At 42.3% G+C, this 15498-nt stretch overlaps 1 long non-coding RNA gene across 1 annotated transcript; it reads left to right on the forward strand.

Moving 5' to 3' along the window:
• The first annotated feature begins 1988 nt into the window (after window positions 1–1988).
• LOC118939548 lies at window positions 1989–8861 on the forward strand. The gene is made up of 4 exons (XR_005036535.1): window positions 1989–3274; window positions 3409–3471; window positions 5171–5204; window positions 8747–8861. It is a non-coding gene; the product is annotated as an uncharacterized LOC118939548 (long non-coding RNA).
• Window positions 8862–15498: the final 6637 nt, after the last annotated feature.

Raw genomic sequence — 15498 nt, forward strand, 5'->3', positions numbered from 1 at the left:
AGTCCCCTTAAGTTAATACTTTGTAGCGCCACCTTTTGCTGCGATTACAGCTGTAAGTCGCTTGGGGTATGTCTCTATCAGTTTTGCACATCGAGAGACTGACATTTTTTCCCATTTCCTCCTTGCAAAACAGCTCGAGCTCAGTGAGGTTGGATGGAGACATTTGTGAACAGCAGTTTTCAGTTCTTTCCACAGATTCTCGATTGGATTCAGGTCTGGACTTTGACTTGGCCATTCTAACACCTGGATATGTTTATTTTTGAACCATTCCATTGTAGATTTAGCTTTATGTTTTGGATCATTGTCTTGTTGGAAGACAAATCTCCGTCCCAGTCTCAGGTCTTTTGCAGACTCCATCAGGTTTTCTTCCAGAATGGTCCTGTATTTGGCTCCATCCATCTTCCCATCAATTTTAACCATCTTCCCTGTCCCTGCTGAAGAAAAGCAGGCCCAAACCATGATGCTGCCACCACCATGTTTGACAGTGGGGATGGTGTGTTCAGCTGTGTTGCTTTTACGCCAAACATAACGTTTTGCATTGTTGCCAAAAAGTTCAATTTTGGTTTCATCTGACCAGAGCACCTTCTTCCACATGTTTGGTGTGTCTCCCAGGTGGCTTGTGGCAAACTTTAAACGACAATTTTTATGGATATCTTTAAGAAATGGCTTTCTTCTTGCCACTCTTCCATAAAGGCCAGATTTGTGCAATATACGACTGATTGTTGTCCTATGGACAGTCACCCACCTCAGCTGTAGATCTCTGCAGTTCATCCAGAGTGATCATGGGCCTCTTGGCTGCATCTCTGATCAGTCTTCTCCTTGTATGAGCTGAAAGTTTAGAGGGACGGCCAGGTCTTGGTAGATTTGCAGTGGTCTGATACTCCTTCCATTTCAATATTATCGCTTGCACAGTGCTCCTTGGGATGTTTAAAGCTTGGGAAATCTTTTTGTATCCAAATCCGGCTTTAAACTTCTTCACAACAGTATCTCGGACCTGCCTGGTGTGTTCCTTGTTCTTCATGATGCTCTCTGCGCTTTTAATGGACCTCTGAGACTATCACAGTGCAGGTGCATTTATACGGAGACTTGATTACACACAGGTGGATTGTATTTATCATCATTAGTCATTTAGGTCAACATTGGATCATTCAGAGATCCTCACTGAACTTCTGGAGAGAGTTTGCTGCTCTGAAAGTAAAGGGGCTGAATAATTTTGCACGCCCAATTTTTCAGTTTTTGATTTGTTACAAAAAGTTTGAAATATCCAATAAATGTCGTTCCACTTCATGATTGTGTCCCACTTGTTGTTGATTCTTCACAAAAAAATACAGTTTTATATCTTTATGTTTGAAGCCTGAAATGTGGCAAAAGGTCGCAAAGTTCAAGGGGGGCGAATACTTTCGCAAGGCACTGTAGATTGATGTGTCAAGTATTTATGCATATCATGCACAAAAGGCCTAAGCGTTTTAACAATGTCCATGCATGAACATATACATCTGTAATGTGCAGTAGCAGTGGAGATTCAATCCAAACAGCAGAAAACTCCATTAGCTGTCTGCATTTGTTGCCAGACACAGAGATAATAGGGGTGGTGCTGATTAGGATAAAACTAGCATTGTTGTTTACCTGGAAACTGTATATGTGGTCACACAACAGAAAAACAAACCACCAGATGAGGCATCACACACTACAGTCTAGGAAGTGTTTTTTACAGACATCTGGACAGAGATAAGTATATTGTGATTTATTCTCCTCTATTACAACATTTCTTTCCCTCTCTACCTCCACCCTTCCCTCTCCTCCCCTGCACTCAGCCATAGTGAGTAGAGCAGTGAAGCGCATCTCAGGGAGACCTGGTGAACAGTAATGAACTGAGCCTGTGCATCTATTTGAGGGAAAGTGAGGAGAGAGGAGAGAGAGTAGAGTGGGGGCCGGGGGGGGGGGGGGGGGGACTGAGTGCGGGCTTTTCTAGAAGCACTGATGCAGTACAAGCTGTGCAGGATGCAGGCAGACAGGGAGTAGAGTGGGGATTCAGGCAGACAGGGAGTAGAGTGGGGATGCAGGCAGACAGGGAGTAGAGTGGGGATGCAGGCAGACAGGGAGTAGAGTGGGGATGCAGGCAGACAGGGAGTAGAGTGGGGATGCAGGCAGACAGGGAGTAGAGTGGGGATGCAGGCAGACAGGGAGTAGAGTGGGGATGCAGGCAGACAGGGAGTAGAGTGGGGATGCAGAGCGAGGGAAGCAGTTTCATTACTCCCCTCTAACCATTCTCCAACCTACTCTATTTTACTTATTTTTTTCTCATCAGAATATCTACAGCGATGAACAAGTTGTCATGACATCATGTCCTAAACCTTTTCACTCATTAAATCTTTAACAATTCCCTTTTATTCTCCCTCTGGTTTCTTCCACTTTATTTCTCTCCTCTTGTTCTTACTTATAGAGTAGCTAATTTTCTACCCCCCTTCCCTTCACCCAGTTTTTTAAAAGCAGAGGGGAATGTGTTAACAGGGGAAGCGGATGGAGAGAGGAGGAGAAAGGTGAGGTAGAGAGAGAATGTGGCTAAGAGCGGGGCACAGTGCCTGCTGTCTTCATCCCTGCACCGCAAGCGGCATTCTCCCTCTGCCAGTGATGAGGACTCTTAAAGAGGACAAAGAAGGAAGAAAGACGGCCTGAACAAAGAATAGTGAAAAAGCTCTCTGAGCAATGAGGATACCAGGATTTTTCTGCATTGATTTGAGTCCCACTGCTTCTCTCAGACATGTTCCATTTGCCTGCTCTTTTCTTCCATGTCAATCCACTACTTTTCTGTGCTGGGAGAAGATATCAAAGTTCATGTCAATGTCGGCAGTTACAATGTAACAGATGAAACAAAATGTACAAAAAAAACCTTCCAACCCAGAGGTTAATAAACAATGAATCTTTGGGAAGATTCAGCAGCTATCCGCCACCTGCAAAGATCAACTGGAGTTCCAGGGTTGAAAGGAAGGGGACTCACACAATAGATGCCCCCCTACAACCCTCTCTTTTATCCTCACCATCCAACACACATGGGCACACTGCCAACTCGGAATCTTAAGAACTCTCATTCAAAGAACCCCATTTAAGAAGGGGATTTGTTTAAAGCCAGGACCCTTTCTCTCTCCCAGTCCTTGTATTTTCCCCCTTTCATATCCCCATGAGAAGAGCGATTTTTTCTTGATTATTCTCCGACACCGCAACTGGGATTTCTAAAATTGCCACTCCAGCAGCGTTTTGTCAGATTTATGAATTTGTAAGTATTTGCTGCAATTGATCCTGCAAAGCTCTCCCTCTTTCCGTTTTCATTCTGCTTTACTCCCTCTACCACTTTCTCCTCCAGCTCACACATGAACTCCTCCCCCCATTACCCATTGTCTCTCTATACAGTGTCAGTGAAGGGATGCCATTCTCGCTCTAGCGTGGACACAGCCAGAGGAGGAGGAAATGGAGGTAAGTGAGAGATTTATTACAAAGAATAAATCTGTCTATCAGTAAACTATGGGCTATGCCATTATTTTGTATTTTAACTGTACGTATAAACTAATTCTACATTCATTGGTAATTGTTTTCTGAATTAAATGCAGTTTCAAACAAGAGGATCTTATAGTTGTTCTGCTGCTTACAGAATGCACTGTTTGCCTGTGATAGTGACTGTGTAGGCTGACAGTAGTAGGTGCATGTGTATTGAATGAATAGTGGGTTGTAATGTGACTGGCTGGACATTTGGGTGCTGTCCTTTATTCCTGTGTAATGGGGGAAACAAGTAAAAACCTCTGTGAGATGGTTTCGGTTTAAATCACAGAGTTTAAAACGCAACTGCAAATGATGGAATGTATCTTATCCTGCATTGTAATAGTGAAGGGCCCCATTAAATACAACCCAGAACCTCTGCACTTAGATGTCTCTTTTTCTATGTTCTATGTTGTTTAGTCCATTACTCTATAGACAGATACACACCTGGTATGTGATTACAAACACACAGACATACACATCTGGTGTGTGAGACAGTGTGACAATTACTCCAATTGGCTCCCAGTAGAGATTAAACGTTGTAGGATGTTTGGGATTAGCGCTAATCCTCCTCCCTGAGATTCACCTTATCTTCTGGCCAGTGTCTGACACACACAGCAAAACAGAGCAGAGGCCTTGCTAATTTATGCCAAGACATGCATCAGTAGGCTCCCTGGAGTTAAGGGATCTGGAGGACGGAGGGGGCCAGAGGGGCCTGTCAACTCAGGGTTTGAATTTGGTGTCTGGGGAAAGCAGACGCTAGGGTTGTGAGAGCTCACTGATTTCCAATAAAGTGAGCAGGGAATATTCTCACCAATAATAGCCATCTAATGTCTGCGGGCCAAATGAAATGTTCACCCAGGCTGGCAGGGAGACTATTAGAACAGAATAATAATGAGATGGGACAGTGAGACAATGGCAGGCAAGATGGTAAGTTACCTGGCCAGAAGAACATTATTATAGAATGTTAGGTACTGTAGGGCCTTCATATCTAAATCATTAAATCCAGGAACATATGACAAGGAAAGCTCTGAATGTACTGTAGCCTTAGCTCTGTTGCATATTGGCCTGTACTCTGTACACTTCCTGTCTTAAGAGGGCCTGGCTGTTTTGCAACTATAATACAGCCATATACAACCCCCATATGGTCAAAGAACAAAGCTGCTTGGCAGTCTATAAACGTCATACCCTTTTTGTGTTTTGCCTGAATAACTTGAGACTGGCTAACACATAAGCCCTGCTCTGCAGTGGACAGTCACATCCCTACAGGAAGCTTTGAGTTCAGAGAAGAAGAAAAAAAACTGTTTGCCTCAATGGGTCTTTTGTTGTTTGAGTTGGAGACACAGCAAGCACCAGAAACCCTGAACACTGACTGACAAATACCTGGCCCCCCTGTGCCTCAAATGCCACTCGATACAATGTCAACAAATACTGCCTCTGTCCTCCTCAGTTGCCCATTTTCTTCTCTGAGCTAGACTAGATCATCCAGGATTTGTATGTTTTGTACTTTTTCCTCAGCAGAGATGGGCAGCTTGATTAACCCCTAAAAAAGTGTACATGGGAAGTTTCTGACTGGTACAGACCAATAGAAACATGGGGAGAAGGGGAGAGTTAACAGTGATTTGCGTATGCGTTTCAGCCAGAAGAGCTGCACAGAAGACATCGCACTAATGGTAAGTATAGTTGGCCCCTTTGTTAAATAATGTGTTCAGATGTTTATCTCTATGTATTTTGGGTATGCGGTATAGGGAATTGGTTTGTAAATGAAGAAAAATCCTTTCTATTGCATAGTTTTTAAAATTATTTTGTGTGCAAATATTTTCTCGCTGAGTGGGGATATTGTTGTATTGGACCTATCCTGGAAGACCCAGTTAGGCTACCATCTTTGATTGAACAAGGCCAAGAGTCTCTGAAAATAGCAGACAGTGCCTTACATACAGTGCACATTTTGTTTTAAGGTGGGATTAAGAAGGATTTAATTGTATTTTTTTATCAATAATATACACAAAATACTCTGTAATGTCAAAGTGGAAGACAAAATATAACATTTGCAAAACAAATATGAACAAATCGTAATATATCTTGATTATATAAGTATTCAACCCCCTGAGTCAATACAAACTATAATCACCTCTGGCAGTGATTACAGCTGTACGTCTTTCTGGGTAAGTATCAAAGAGCTTTGCACACCCGGAGTGTACAATATTTGCACATTCTTTGTTCAATTCTTCAAGCTCTGTCAAGTTGGTTGTCGATCATTGCTAAACAGCCATTTCCAATTCTTGCCATCTAAGTAGGTGACTCTGGAACATTCAATGTCATCTTGGTAAGCAACTCCTGTGTATATTTGGTCTTGTATTTTAGGTTATTGTCCTGCTGAAAGGTGAATTAGCTCTATTCCGTTTATTTTTATCCCCAAAATCTCCCTAGACTTTGCTGATGACAAGCATACCCATAACATGATGCAGCCACCACCATGCTTGAAAATATGAAGAGTGGTACTCAGTGATATGTTGTATTGGATTTGCCACAAACATAATGCTTTATATTCAGAACAAAGTTAATTTATTTGCTGCATTTTTTGCAGTTTGACTTTAGTGTCTTATTGTAAACAGGATGCATGTTTTGGAATATTTTTTATTCTGTACAAGCTTCCTTCATTTAGGTTCGTTTTGTGGAGTAACTACAATGTTGTTGATCCATCCTCAGTTTTCTTCTATCACAGCCAACTCCGCAACTGTTTTAAAGTCCCCATTGGCCTCATGGTGAATCCCTGAGCAGTTTCCTTCCTCTAAAGCAATTGAGGTAGGAAGGACACCTGTATCTTTGTAGTGACTGGGTGTGTCAATACACAATCCAAGAGTACTTAATAACCACCATGCTCAAAGGGATATTGAATGTCTGCTTTTTTACTTAATTTACCCATCTACCAATAGGTGTTCTTAATTGCGAGGCATTGGAAAACCTCCCCTGGTCTTTGTGGTTGCATCTGGGTTTGAAATTCACTGCTCGACTGAGGGACCTTACAGATAATTGTATGTGTGGAGTACATGAGGTAGTAATTAAAAATCATGTTAAACACTATTATTGCACACAGAGGGAGTCCATGCAACTTGTTGTTTGACTGATTAAGTCCATTTTTACTCATGAATTTATTTAGGCTTGCCATAACAAAGGGGTTGAATACTTATTGACTCGGGACATTTCAGCTTTTCATTTTTTATTAATTTGTAAAATTGTCTAAAAAAATAATTCCACATTGACATTATGGGATATTGTGTGCAGGCCAATGACACAAAATCTCAATTCAGGCTTTAACAACAAAATGCGGGAAAAGTCAAAGGGGTGTGAATACTTTCTGAAGACACTGTAACTTAAAATGGGCAGAATTATGTCCATGCAACTAAAGCTTATCGTCCTGTTCCCAATCCCAAATACGGCCTCTATCTGTTTGCACAAAGATTTAGTTAATTGCCCAAATCTGCTTAGTTCTCTGTGTCTCAGTCATGAATGAATCAATGCTGAGGTCATTTTCTAATCCTTTGTCAGTGGTTCCAAAAGTCAGGAAGAGGCCTGCCACTGAACAGAAAGGACTGTTTACGTAAACCTTCTTGTATTCACTGCTTCCCTTTAAACCACAAACCCCCTTTTGATTAACGTTCTACCTTTTCCCTTCAGACATTGACTGAAAGCAGTGTTTTTTTTTTCATCAAAGATTATTGTCTGTAATTACCCTTGGAAATTAAATGTTTGAGATAGGAGGATATTTTAGACTAAAGCATTGAATTGGGTTTGCTCTGTCCAAAACACAATTCTCATTTGTTCACTGAGGGATCAGTTGAAAAAAGAAAAACATAATAAGATACTATCATTTAATTCCTCCGAGGCCCCAGTTGAATACTACCAGTTCAGTTCCTTTGGTTAATTATTCATGGATATGTGAGTTTTAAATCCTGAGCACTGCCTCCCTGCAACCTGCCCTGATTATTCCTATTTTTTAGCTTCTGATATCAAAATCATAAGTGTGCCACACGGCATTGAACATATTGCTGCATATCATTTGGGAAGCTAATAAACAAAATAAGCACATTGGGATTATTTAGTAGTTTGATGTTTTCTCTGATCCTTTGGCCATGCCTGTGTTCTATGGCTTTCTATTCCTATGTGATTTCTCTCTGGTATGTCATATAGGGTTTAAAGCCATTGGGTACAGAGTGGAAATGCAACAAGGGTACTGACTGTATCCTAAACATAGACCATGATGAAGGAATATCACTTTTCCCCTATCACTTGCAGAAATTCATAGCCCCGTTTATTATTGTACTTTATTTATATCACAAAATAATGTCTCAAAATCAACAACAGGCTCATCATCAATTAACTGAAAAGTCCAAATGTCCTATCTGAAAATGAAACTAATCAGCTGTCCATCATTTAGGAACAAGTGCTGTGAAAAAGTATTTGCCCCCTTCCTGATTTCTTATTTTTTTGCACATTTGTCACACTTAAATGTTTGAGATCAAACCATTTTAAACATTACACAAAGATAACCCAAGTAAACACAAAATGCAGTTTTTAAGTGATGATTTCATTTATTAAGGGAAAAAAGCTATCCGAACCTTCATGGCCCTATGTGAAAAAGTAATTGCCCCCTAAACCTAATAACTGGTTGTGCCACCCTCAGCAGCAACAACTGCAATCAAGTGTTTTCAATAACTAGCTATGAGTCTTTCACATCGCTGTGGAGGAATTTTGGCCCACTCTTCTTTGCAGAATTGTTTTAATTCAGCCACATTGGAGGGTTTTTGAGCATGAACCGCCTTTTTAAGGTCACGCCACAGCATCTCAATTGGATTCAAGTCCGGACTTTGACTAGGCCACTCCAAAACCTTCATTTTGTTTAAGCCATTCAGAGGTGGACTTGCTGTTGTGTTTTGGATCATTGTCCTGCTGCAGAACCCAAGTGCGCTTCAGCTTGAGGTCACAAACTAATGGCCGGACATTCTCCTTCAGGATTTTTTTGGTAGAGAGCAGAATTCATGGTTCCATCAATCACAGCAAGTCGTCCAGGTCTTGAAGCAGCCCCAGACCATCACACTACCACCACCATATTTGACTGTTGGTATGATGTTATTTTTCTGAAATGCTGTGTTACTTTTACGCCAGATGTAACGGGACGCACACCTTCCAAAAAGTTAAAATTTTGTCTCATCAGTCCACAGAATATTTTCCCAAAAGTCTTTGGGATCATCAAGATGTGTCACGATCGTTGGAAGCATACTCGGACCAACGTGCAGCGTGATCTGGATTCCACATCTTTTTATTTAAAGTAAGTGAACCACACAACAAAAGAATCAACGAAACGTGACGACAATGGAGTGCTAACATGCAACTACACAAACAATATCCCACAAAACACAGGTGGAAAAAATGCTACTTAAATATGATCCCCAATTAGAGACAACGATTACCAGCTGCCTTTAATTGGGAATCATACTAAATAACCAACATAGAAAAACAAAACTAGAACCCCACATAGAAATAATAAACTAGACTAAACCCCCAGTCACGCCCTGACCTACTCCCCCATAGACAATAAGGGCTCTCTATGGTCAGGACGTGACAAGATGTTTTTTGCCAAAAGTGAGACGAGCCTTTACGTTATTTTTTCAGCAGTGGTTTTCGCCTTGGAACTCTGCCATGGATGCCATTTTTGCCCCGTCTCTTTCTTATGGTTGAGTCATGAACACTGACCTTAACTGAGGCAAGTGAGGCCTGCAGTTCTTTAGATGTTGTTGTGGGTTCTTTTGTGACCTCTTGGATTAGTCGTCGCTGCGCTCTTGGGGTAATTTTGGTAGGCCGGCCACTTCTGGGAAGTTTCACCAATGTTCCAAATTTTCTCCATTTGTGGAAAAAGGCCTGTCACCGTGGTTCGCTGGAGTCCCAAAGCTTTAGAAATGGCTTTGTAACCCTTTCCAGACTGATAGATGTCAATTACTTTGTTTCTCATCTGTTCCTGAATTTCTTTGGATCGCAGCATGATGTCTTTTTTTTCAGATCTTTTGGCCTACTTCATTTTGTCATACAGGTTCTATTTAAGTGATTTCTTGATTTGACAGGTCTGGCAGTAATCAGGCCTGGGTGTGGCTAGTGAAATTGAACTCAACTTTCCAAAAAATGTGATTAACCACAGTAAATTCATGATTTAACAAGGGGGGGCAATCACTTTGTCACATAGGGCCATGAAGGTTCGGATAGCTTTTTTCCCTTAATAAACAAAATGATCACTTAAAAACTGCATTTTGTGTTTTCTCTTTGCGTAATATTAAAATGTGTTTGATGATCTGAAACATTTAAGTGTGATAAATGTGCAACAAAAAAAGAAATCAGGAAGGGGGCAAATACTTTTTCACAGCACTGTATTATGTTTCTGCTTTAGGCTATCCTTTGTGTTGTAGTTTTTGCAGTTTTAAAGACAATTTCCTGAAATTCTACACATTTTGCCAAGACTTATGACATGTTAATAATATCTAAGTGAGAGTGACAAACAAAATTAATGGGGCCCCCCTGGAGGTCAGGGCCCCTGGGCACAAGTTTAGATAGCTGGCTAGACTAACTTACATGACACTGCAACAAAATTTCCCCATGGGGAGAATAAAGTCAGTAAAGTAATTTGTACATGTAGGTAGGGGTGAAGTGACTATGCATAAATAATAAACAGCGAGTAGCAGCAGTGTACATGTAGGGGGGGGTGTCAATATAAATAGTCCGGTGGCCGTTTGATTAATTGTTCAGCAGTCTTATGGCTTGGGGGTAGAAGCTGTTAAGGATACTTTTGGTCCTAGATTTGGCGCTCAAGTTGACTGTGCCTTTAAACAGCTTGGAAAATTCCAGAAAAATATGTCACAGCTTTAGAAACTTCTGATAGGCTAAATGACATCATTTGAGTCAATTGTGGGTGTGCCTGTGGATGTATTTCAAAGCCTACCTTCAAACGCAGTGCCTCTTTGCTTGACATCATGGGAAAATCAAAAGAAATTAGCCAAGACCTCCAAATTGTAGACCTCCACAAGTCTGGTTCATCCTTGGGAGCAATTTCCAAATGCCTGAAGGTACCACGTTCATCTGTACAAACAATAGTACGCAAGTATAAACACCATGGGACCATGCAGCCGTTATACCGCTTAGGAAGGAGACCCATTCTGTCTCCTAGAGATGAATGAAGTTTGGTGCGAAAAGTGCAAATCAATCCCAGAACAACAGCAAAGGACCCTGTGAAGATGCTGGAGGAAACAGGTGTACCTATATCCACAGTAAAACGAGTCCTATATCGACATAACCTGAAAGGCCGCTCAGCAAGGAAGAAGCCACTGCTCCAAAACCGCCATATAAAAGCCAGACTATGGTTTGCAAAAGCACATGGGAACAAAGACTGTACTGTTTGGAGAAATGTCCTCTCGTCTGATGAAACAAAAATAGAACTGTTTGGCCATAATGACCATCGTTATGTTTGGAGGAAAAAGGGGGAGGCTTGCAAGCCGAAGAACACCCTCCCAACCGTGAAGCACGGGGTGGCAGCATCATGTTGTGGGGGTGCTTTGCTGCAGGAGGGATTGGTGCACTTCACAAAATAGATGGCTTCATGAGGATGGAAAATTACGTGGATATATTGAAGCAACATCTCAAGACATCAGTCAGGAAGTTAAAGCTTGGTCGCAAATGTGTCTTCCAAATAGACAATGACCCCAAGTATACTTCCAAAGTTGTGGCAAAATGGCTTAGAGACAACAAAGTCAAGGTGTTGGAGTGGCCATCACAAAGCCCTGACCTCAATCCTATAGAAAATGTGTGGGCGTAACTGAAAAATCATGTGCGAGCAAGGAGGCCTTACAAACCTGACTCAGTTACACCAGCTTTGTCAGGAGGAATGGGCCAAAATTCACCCAACTTATTGTGGGAAGCTTGTGGAAGGTTACCTGAAACATTTGACCCAAGTTAAACTATTTGAAAGGCAATGCTACCAAATGCTAATTGAGCTGGCATATCAAGTGACTAGTGTGTTGTTGGTTTACCAGCAGGTTGACGATGTAGCTAGCAACTATTGCTGGATCATTGACATTGGACGTCTTCTACTTGAGTAGCTTGTAAACAAGTTGGCATATTGCTTGGTGTTTATTTTGGTCTGTTGCTCAACACGTGACATGCCGATGTTCGTAGAAGACCCCGCTCAGTTCTCCAAGCCAAGACTAAGTCGGAGTTGATAGCCCACAATGTTACGCTTCCTGCGGCAGAGCGCAAGTCCATATGAAACTATAATTGAAACACATCAGTCAAAAAAATGCTCCAGATATCTCTAGAGACGAGGAAGATGACCAGCAAGACATTGTGAAAGTCCAAGACAGTGCGTAGAAAAAAATACTAAATGTATTTGAACGAGCATTTCACAATCTGACATAATGGTATTCCACCTCTTGGGATTTACATGAAGGATTTGCTATTTGTTTTCATGGTTCTAGGTCGATTTAAGTATTTTGAACACTTTTACTTGAACGGACCAAAATGAGTCGGCTCACTGAAAAGACTCGGAATGCCCACAGTGAGTAGAACTGTCATGTCAATAGGACAGATAACTATTTGTATTAAGTAGCTCGAGTGAATGGCTTTACTAATCCTCAAGGCTTGAGAATCAAGCCAAAACTGTTTTATATACATTGTTGTAGATGTGTGTTCTTCTGATCTAGATCAATTGATCTTTCTAAACTCAGCAAAAAAAGAAACTTCTCTCACTGTCAACTGCATTTATTTTCAGCAAACTTAACATGTGTAAATATTTGTATGAACATAACAAGATTCAACAACTGAGACATAAACTGAACAAGTTCCATAGACGTGATGAACAGAAATTGAATAATGTGTCCCTGAACAAAGGGGGGGTCAACAGTAATAGTCAGAATCTGGTGTGGCCACCAGCTGCATTAAGTACTGCAGTGCATCTTCTCCTCATGGACTGCACCAGATTTGCCAGTTCTTGCTGTGAGATGTTACCCCACTCTTCCACCAAGGCACCTGCAAGATCCCAGACATTTCAGGGGGGGAATGGCCCTAGCCATCACCCTCCGATCCAACACGTCCCAGACGTGCTCAGTGGGATTGAGATCCAGAACACTGACAATCCTGTCTTGCAGGAAATCTCGGACAGAACGAGCAGTATGGCTGGTGGCATTGTCATGCTGGAGGGTCATGTCAGGATGAGCCTGCAGGAAGGGTACCACATGAGGGAGGGGGATGTCTTCCCTGTAACGCACAGCGTTGAGTTTGCCTGCAATGACAACAAGCTCAGTCCGATGATGCTGTGACACCCCCCCCAGACCATGACGGACCCTCCACCTCCTAATCGATCAAGCTCCAGAGTACAGGCCTCGGTGTAACACTCATTCTTTCGACGATAAATGCGAATCCGACCATCACCCCTTGTGAGACAAAATCGCGACTCATCAGTGAAGAGCACTTTTTGCCAGTCCTGTCTGGTCCAGCGACGATGGGTTTGTGCCCATAGGCAACGTTGTTGCTGGTGATGTCTGGTGAGGACCTGCCTTACAACAGGCCTACAAGCCCTTAGTCCAGCCTCTCTCAGCCTATTGCGGACAGTCTGAGCACTGATGGAGGGAGTGTGCGTTCCTGATGTAACTCGGGCAGTTGTTGTTGCCATCCTGTACCTGTCACGCAGGTATGATCCTGTGCAGGTGTTGTTACATGTGGTCTGCCACTGCGAGGACGATCAGCTGTCCGTCCTGTCTCCCTGTAGCGCTGTCTTAGGCATCTCACAGTACGGACATTGCAATTTATTGCATTGGCCAAATCTGCAGTCCTGATGCATCCTTGCACCTATTGACGATAGTTTTGTTAAGGATCATATCACCAAGAAATCATTAAACAAAAACAAAAGGTAAATTACTACATGCCTTTTATAGGTTCAGTGTTCCCACACGGCCATATCTTCATGTTACAGTGCTTGTTTACAGAAAACAATATGTGTTTGAATACCCATACTAATGTACTGTATACTAAATACTATTAGTTAATTTTAGTGTACTGTAAATGGAACAGTATCCTTTCAGTTGAGCGTACTAGCTCTTTGCCAGTCTACCGGAAGTTGATGCTGTTGCTATGCAACCTCTTGCTAGCTAGTTAGCATAACAAATTACTAGTTAAACATTTTACAACTTAGGGTGTGTTCTTAAATTCAAATCTGGAGTGCCAGAGTGCGCTCGTAAATTCAGAGTGTTTCACTCTCGGAGTGCTCACTGGATGCTCGGGCCCGAGGAGTAGCGTTGATTTGAGCGTTCTGACCTTACAAGTTGGATAATCTAGAAGAAACGAGTCATTTCGCAGTGTTTGTGATTATACCCTGATGAAGACAGCTTGGCTGTCTCAACGTTGGTAATTACATTTTTGCATCTGAGCTCCTAGAGTGTGCGGCTCTCTTTTATTTTCAAGTTTTCTACTCCGCTAGCCAGCACCTTGCCTAAATAGGTGTACATTACTTTTTCTTCTATATTGTTACCCAGTAAACAGCACTCTACCAACAAAAAAGCTCTTAAACGATGCCAAATTATAATTATTTTCCTGACACTGGTCATAGACCCATACAAGATTACTTTGAATATAGCCAAAGGGAGCGTGATAAGAGCCCCACCAGGTCTTCACAACTGGACTACCGACTTTATCTGCCCGAGGGAGTTATCCAGCTGGCTCCTCCGTCGCGACGTTACCTGAACGCCCATCTGCGGCCCGCTAATCGTTAGCTGTCTTATCGGCTGCTATCTGAAAAGATCTATCGGACACTTATTTTTTTCTTCTTGGGCCTCTATAACTATATATATATTTTTTGTGAATTGGATTGATCCCCTCTACCACACGGAACCCCACTAATCCTACCGACGGAAACGCACGAGGTGGCTAAAAACAGACCTCCATCCTATGATAGCTTGCTACCGATGGCCCGGCTAGTTGTCTGAATCGCCGTGACCCCAACCAACCTCACTACTCACGGGACCCTTTTGATTACTCGACTAAGCATGCCTCTCCTTAATGTCAACATGCCTTGTCCATTGCTGTTCTGGTTAGTGTTTATTGGTTTATTTCCCTGTAGAGCCTCTAGTCCTGCTCACTACACCTTAACCAACCTATTAGTTCCACCACCCACACATGCGATGACATCTCCTGGTTTCAATGATGTTTTTAGAGACAATATCTCTCTCATCATCACTCAATACCTAGGTTTACCTCCACTGTATTCACATCCTATCATACCTACCAACTGATTGCCCCCCATCTATCTTCAGAGCTCGTGCTGCTAGGCGACCTAAACTGGAACATGCTTAACACCCCAGCCATCCTACAATCTAAGCTTGATGCCCTCAATCTCACACAAATTATCAATGAACCTACCAGGTACAACCCTAAATCAGTAAACACGGGCACCCTCATAATGTCATCCTAACTAATTCGCCCTCCAAATACACCTCTGCTGTCTTCAACCAAGATCTCAGCGATCACTACCTCATTACCTGCATCCGTAATGGGTCAGCGGTCAAACGACCTCCACTCATCACTGTCAAACGCTCCCTGAAACACTTCAGCGAGCAGGCCTTTCTAATCGACCTGGCCGGGGTATCCTGGAAGGATATTGATCTCATCCCGTCAGTAGAGGATGCCATCTTAAATAAGCATGCCCCATTCAAGAAATGTAGAACCAGGAACAGATATAGCCCTTGGTTCTCCCCAGACCTGACTGCCCTTAACCAACACAAAAAAATCCTATGGCGTTCTGCATTAGCATCGAACAGCCCCCGTGATATGCAGCTTTTCAGGGAAGCTCGGAAACCAATATACACAGGCAGTTAAAAAAGCCAAGGCTAGAAATTTGCTTCCTGCAACACTAACTCAAAAAAGTTCTGGGACACT

The sequence above is a fragment of the Oncorhynchus mykiss genome, chromosome 16, assembly GCF_013265735.2.
Source record: "Oncorhynchus mykiss isolate Arlee chromosome 16, USDA_OmykA_1.1, whole genome shotgun sequence".
NCBI lineage: Eukaryota > Metazoa > Chordata > Actinopteri > Salmoniformes > Salmonidae > Oncorhynchus > Oncorhynchus mykiss.